At 45.2% G+C, this 6,000-nt stretch overlaps 1 protein-coding gene across 1 annotated transcript in view; it reads right to left on the reverse strand.

Annotated features, from left to right (window-relative positions):
• Nucleotides 1-5,656, reverse strand: part of LOC144950370 (lebercilin-like) — a 29,174-nt gene extending 23,518 nt beyond the window's left edge. The window contains exon 1 of the mRNA XM_078880485.1: nt 5,517-5,656. The gene's annotated coding sequence lies outside the window, so the exon portion shown is untranslated. The remainder of the gene's footprint in view (nt 1-5,516) is intronic.
• Between the last annotated feature and the right edge of the window lie 344 nt (nt 5,657-6,000).

The following is a 6,000-nucleotide window of genomic DNA, read 5'->3' on the forward strand; positions in this document are numbered from 1 at the left end:
GGCGTGCTGTGGTTGTGGTATGGACCCCTGGCGCAAAGAATCAAAAGGGTCAACTCCTGTCTGCCATCACCCCATTTTCATATCTGCCGATAGGGCCAACTCCAGCACCACGGGAGCCCCAGTGCAGCTGCACCGCCTGCACACTCGAAAGCTGCGCCACTGGTGGCGCGCAACGATTTAAAGCTTTCGTGACTGCAGGGATTCATCTTCTTGGTTCTTTCGGTAAAGTCACGTATTACTTCCCTTCTACGTGACTTTACCGAAAGAACCAAGATGATCACTCAATTTATTTTGGGGTTGGAATCTTCGTTGAATTATGTGAGTGCCACCACGAGCAATGAGATAGCTATTGATTGATTGTTACCTAAACTGATGTCGTGTAAAAATGTTTGGACGATTACAGTTTTTGGCAGTGTTTCCACGGGAGGCTGACGGTGTTTGTTCTATGGAAGGAATTGGCTCCCTACTGCAGGAATGTGGCCACCGCCAATGAAGCTGAGCACCACCTATTGATCGCATGAGTGTGGAAAAAAACAACTTTGAATTTCGATTTAAAGCTTTCGTGACTGCAGAGATTCATCTTCTTGGTTCTTCGGGAAAAGTCACGTAGAAGGGAAATAATAAAATAATAAAAATAAAACATTGTAAAATACAATTCTCACGACGAATGAACGTTCATTCAGACGCTGTCTTTCCGACAGCCCTGCTCTTCACCTGAGGACGGCTGCTTGCGTTGTGGCCGAAACGTTGTGAGAATTGTATTTTATTATGTTTCATTTTTATTATTTTATTATTTCCCTTCTACGTGACTTTACCGAAAGAACCAAGAAGACGAAAACAACTTTGATTTTAACTTTATTCAATTAAAATTCCTTTCGGGTCAGTCCTTGGTTGTGCAACAGTCAGTAGAAGGGAATAGGCAATGGCTAGGTTTCTCTGGCATAAGCGTGTGGATTTGTGATTTTCTTCTGAGCTACCCTCTTTTGATTGTGCTGCATGCAATTCATTTCACATGAAGGCCACTGATTTTTAAATCCTTTATATTAAGTTCGCTTGCTTGCTTAGGACCGTGCAAATCTTTCGGTCATTTTTTAACCCACTTCCCGTGATCCAATCGAGCTGACATTTTCCACACAGACTCGTTGTGCGTGACAATTCATGTTCGTGAAATTTTTTTTCCAAAATTTTACACTTTTTAGGACAAAAATATTATATTTAATTACGAATTGCTTAATGGTGCAATGCAATCATCTGACCCATAGGTGGCAGCCATCTCAAGCCAGAGGACGAGAGGACTCGAGCCGCCACGCATATAAAGGATTTATAGTGAAAAACTTTGTTTTTACGGGTTATACTTACTTATATTGAATCATCCGACGTACTTAGTAGTGTTGGCAGTCCTGTAAATCAGCCTCAACAAGGGTGCCTATTTGGAAATGGGTGCAATCACTGATTCAATAAGAGCAAACGGTGAAGCTATCAGCACGGCTAAAACAAACAGGATTGCTTTCAGCTTACATTCTCTTCATGGGGGCTCTGTCATAGACTGCCCGTGGCAGATTGCAAATGTAAAAAATGCAAGTTAATATTTTATAAGTAGAATGTTGTGACGTATAGGTAAAGTCACGTAGAAGGGAAATAATAAAATAATAAAAATAAAACATAATAAAATTGAGAATTATATTATTATATTATATTATTTTATTATGTTTTATTTTTTTATTTTATTATGTCCCTTCTACGTGACTTTACCGAAAGAACCATGAAGATGAATCCCTGCAGTCACGAAAGCTTTAAATCGAAATTTGGGACGTATAGTTATAATCCAGCACTGTGAAGGCAAGGTTTGGTGGATCAGATGTTGAAACGTCAAAACTCACAGGGTTGTGAGATGGCCTGATTGCTGTCCAACAGTGGGTTTCTCGAACCCGTCTGTGCAGAACTTTGAAGAGTATGCCCTTGTGTAGGTATTGTACTCCATTTTACACCCACACAGAAAACACTCCATAAGGGAATTGGCTAAACATCTGAATTAGCTGTGGTTGGTACCACCTCACATGGCAAATGCTAACAGCATGCACTTGTAGTATAGTATCCACATATAGGCAGTATCAATAAACCAGAGAAAGCTTAGAGTGGGTGCCGTGTTTTAAATGCACACTTTATGTATTTCGTAAATGTCTCATAACACATCCCCCCCCTCCCCCAAAACGACATTCTCTATCAAACATACTTGGGTATCCTTCTTTCTTGAAATATTTCTAGTTTTGTTTTTAAAGCGACCAGGGTCACCTTACTATCATACATATATGTGATCTAGAGATAAAGTGTTTCAGGAAAAATAGTGAGAATATGCCACCCTGGGAGTTACCAATAAGCCATTTTTGGTCCAATGCCTCAAGGTCCAAACAGAGGGCCCCACTGAAAAGTGGTATTCACATTGAGTAAAACCTTCCTGAAAAATGACATGAGGGGTACAATAAACACAGTCCTGCGGAGGGAGCTGGTAGGAACGTTGGGTTGCTCGGTCAATGGCCAGGGTCAACGGCGGCGTGGTGTATTCCGCGAATATGCCCGACTGTGAGGGCGGGCACAAGCCGGCGTGAGTAGGTTAAACGTTGAGTTTTATAAGGGCACCACGGGGTGACCAGCCCCTCCCCACCCAGCCCCACCCCTCCCCTCCCACCCCCCACCCAGCCCCACCCTCCCCACCCCACCCAGCCCCTCCCCTCCCCACCCAGCCCCTCCCCTCCCCACCCAGCCCCTCCCCACCCAGCCCCTCCCCACCCAGCCCCTCCCCACCCAGCCCCACTCCTCCCATTTTTTGATGCTCGACAGACGGACACAATAATCCCCTATGGGCTGGTGTAACCAGAAGGTTCCTACCAGTATTATTACAATTAACTGATATTGTCGATAACTTTCAGGGGGAGCAGAAGCTCAGTTATTGTGACAACCTGGTTGATTTGCTTTCTTAATAACATGCGGACAATGCGAGTGAGCACAAGCAGCATACGGGTCAGTAAAAGTGAAAAAGACACTGCCAGGAAGTTCAGAATCAGAATATTTATTTACACTGGAGGAATCATGAAGGGGTATAAAGCTCTTTCTCACAGATCTCCAGGAGGGGCAGGTCAATAAAACTGCTTGCTCATGCCAATGCTGGCAGATGGGCCTCCATGAGAGGGAGCATTGGAGTGCCCCTATTTGGCCTACTCTTCTATGCCCGCTAGATAGACATCTCGGACAAAGTGGCAGCACGCACACTTTACCCGACCACACGCAGCCTGCCAAACAACTAACATTCAGTACGTACTCTATTTATAGGGTATTACACACCCGTGTATAAATGGGTCAACTTCAGCTGTTTTGCGATTTTCATGTAACGTGTTCAAATGGCCAAAATCAGCAGCCATAGAGAGACTGTGAAGGGAATTTGCACGCATGCCATTCTAGAAATGATTCGAGTAGTCAGCCAGATAATGGATAACCATTGCACTCTTGTGAGCCAACATTTCTAAGGAAACGATGTACACCGAGTGGCACATGCCTCTAACCAAACATAGCTGGCCTCCACCAAAAGGGCCATAACCAAGCAACGCAGCGGACGTCATCATTCTCATCGGAGGTGTTACGCAGCACTGTATGTAGAACTTCTTTCGCACCGTACGCGGCGAACCGTGCTAATCGGAGGTGCGCGATGACAACACACCGAAACACAAACGGCAATTCTAGGGGAAATTAGTGTTTAAACTCGATCATTTAAAAGTTCACAGCTCCAGTGTCTTCCTAATGTCGGAAGGAAGAGCGTTCCAGACGGCCAAAGAAGCGCATCTGACAGCTGATCAATCCACTGCTGGCTGCAAGCTGTTGCTATCGATCGCTCGCCATGCTGTGATGTAGCAAGCCATCGATCTAAGCGCCTGCATGCGAGTTGATTTCACGACTCCATCTCCGTGGTGTTCGTCGTTATCTTGGGCGAGGTTTCCCATATTTTGGTTGCCACGCTGTTGTGAGTTTCGACCACCCAAGCCCACTTAACATTTCTTATCAGTCAGTACGAGGTCTCTAACTTGTATATCCGTATATGCTCTCGGAATGGTGCATGCCTCTGCTTGTCAGTGTCATTAAAACTATAAAAACCATAGTCCATTTTTATTTTACCAGGTAAGGCCCACTGAGCTGTATATCGCTTTTTCAGAAGCCACCTGGCTATGACAAATGATAGCCCTATGAAGTGGCTTATCATGTGGAAATTGACAGCAGCTAAATAGTATAAATACATGTTTCTAAATGTTGCGGGAAAAACCTGAGGACCTGGGGGGGGAAATGCACGCGACCACGGAGAGAGACTCGCAAACACCGAATTTACAACAGGCGCCGAGGTCGGGATCGAACCCACGACCTCCTGTACACCAGACGAGGTAGTTAACATCTCCTAGCCACCGTGATGATGATGAGAGAGAGACACGCAAACTCCAAATATACAGCAGCAGGCGTCAGGGTCGAGATCGAACCCACGACCTCCTTCATACCGGGCGAGGTAGTTAACATCTCCTAGCCACCCTGATGATGATGAGAGAGAGACACGCAAACTCCAAATATACAGCAGGCGTCAGGGTCGAGATCGAACCTCCTGTATACCAGGCGAGGTAGTTAACATCTCCTAGCCACCGTGATGATGATGAGAGAGAGAGACACGCAAACTCCAAATATACAGCAACAGGCGTCAGGGTCGGGATCGAACCCACTCGCTCCTTCATACCGGGCGAGGTAGTTAACATCTCCTAGCCACCGCGGCGCCCCAAGCATGCATCTCTCCATGCTTTCCCATCTGCAATCATGATCTATCCACTGCTGCATGAAGATAACAAATTATGTATTTCACCTGCATATGTGCTCGAAACCACGCGTTCCTCTCAGTATAATTTCAAGCGTGCATAATATTTCGAAGCAGTGCACAAAATAATATTACTTTGACTCAACGCACGTTTTACTTTATCCAGCAAAGCCTTACAGAGTCTCGAAACTATACAAATCTTTAAAAGACCTTAAGACGCAAAAAGCAAAGTTTTCATTACCGGGCCATTGCTAACGTTGTCAAATCGGACTATGATAAGAGCCCATCCGTCGGAATTTAGAATTCAAATTAACGGCTCAACAAGCAAATGAGACATACGTCAATAAATTAATTTGACACATTAAAGTGTGCGCATGATACTTTTGTAGAATTGTAAATGTAATTTATGTCACAAAAAATTTCGTTAAATCGCAGGTGCGAACGACGCTCTGATTTCGTTACAACTAAAAGATGAAACAGCACTCCTCTTAATAACGCAAGGTACACTGAACGCTACCGAGGTTAAATTAAACATTGTAATCGTAAACATTATAGAGTATCGTTATTATTAAGCATTTTAAATGTAAACACAAGCGGACGGGGAGATGTACACCACGAGCATCAATATATTCGTTTATACCCAGCACATTTCGACATTTGAAATAGAATACCTCACCAAAACTAAGACTTTTCTTCAGAACAAGACTTTAAACGTCCTCCTCCGTTCCGTTCCGCACTGCCCTCGACACTTAAATGGCTAAACAATATTAAATTAGAGACGTTTTAGAGCCACAGATTTGCGCTCGCTCCGCGACTCTGGGCTGGGCCGCGCTTATGTTTCGTCGCCACGGCAACGGCGGGGTGCGGTTCAGAATTCATTACGCGGATAGGCCACGGCGCGTCCCGCTTATTGGCGGAGGCGTCGGCAGAGGGGGCGGGGGAGGAGATCGCGCGCATGCGGTGTACGATTTACAAACGGATCGTGGCTAATGCCCACAGAGGATTGACTGGGGGATTAGTGGGCAATGCTCATTGGGTCGACATAAAGGGGCCGTCCATAAATGACGTCACGCAATTTTGGACGATTTTTGACCCCCAACCCCTAGTCACACGGCGTCACAAAAAGTCAGACCCCCCCCTCAAATATGACGTCACAAAGC

Source organism: Lampetra fluviatilis, chromosome 57, assembly GCF_964198595.1.
Source record: "Lampetra fluviatilis chromosome 57, kcLamFluv1.1, whole genome shotgun sequence".
Lineage (NCBI taxonomy): Eukaryota > Metazoa > Chordata > Hyperoartia > Petromyzontiformes > Petromyzontidae > Lampetra > Lampetra fluviatilis.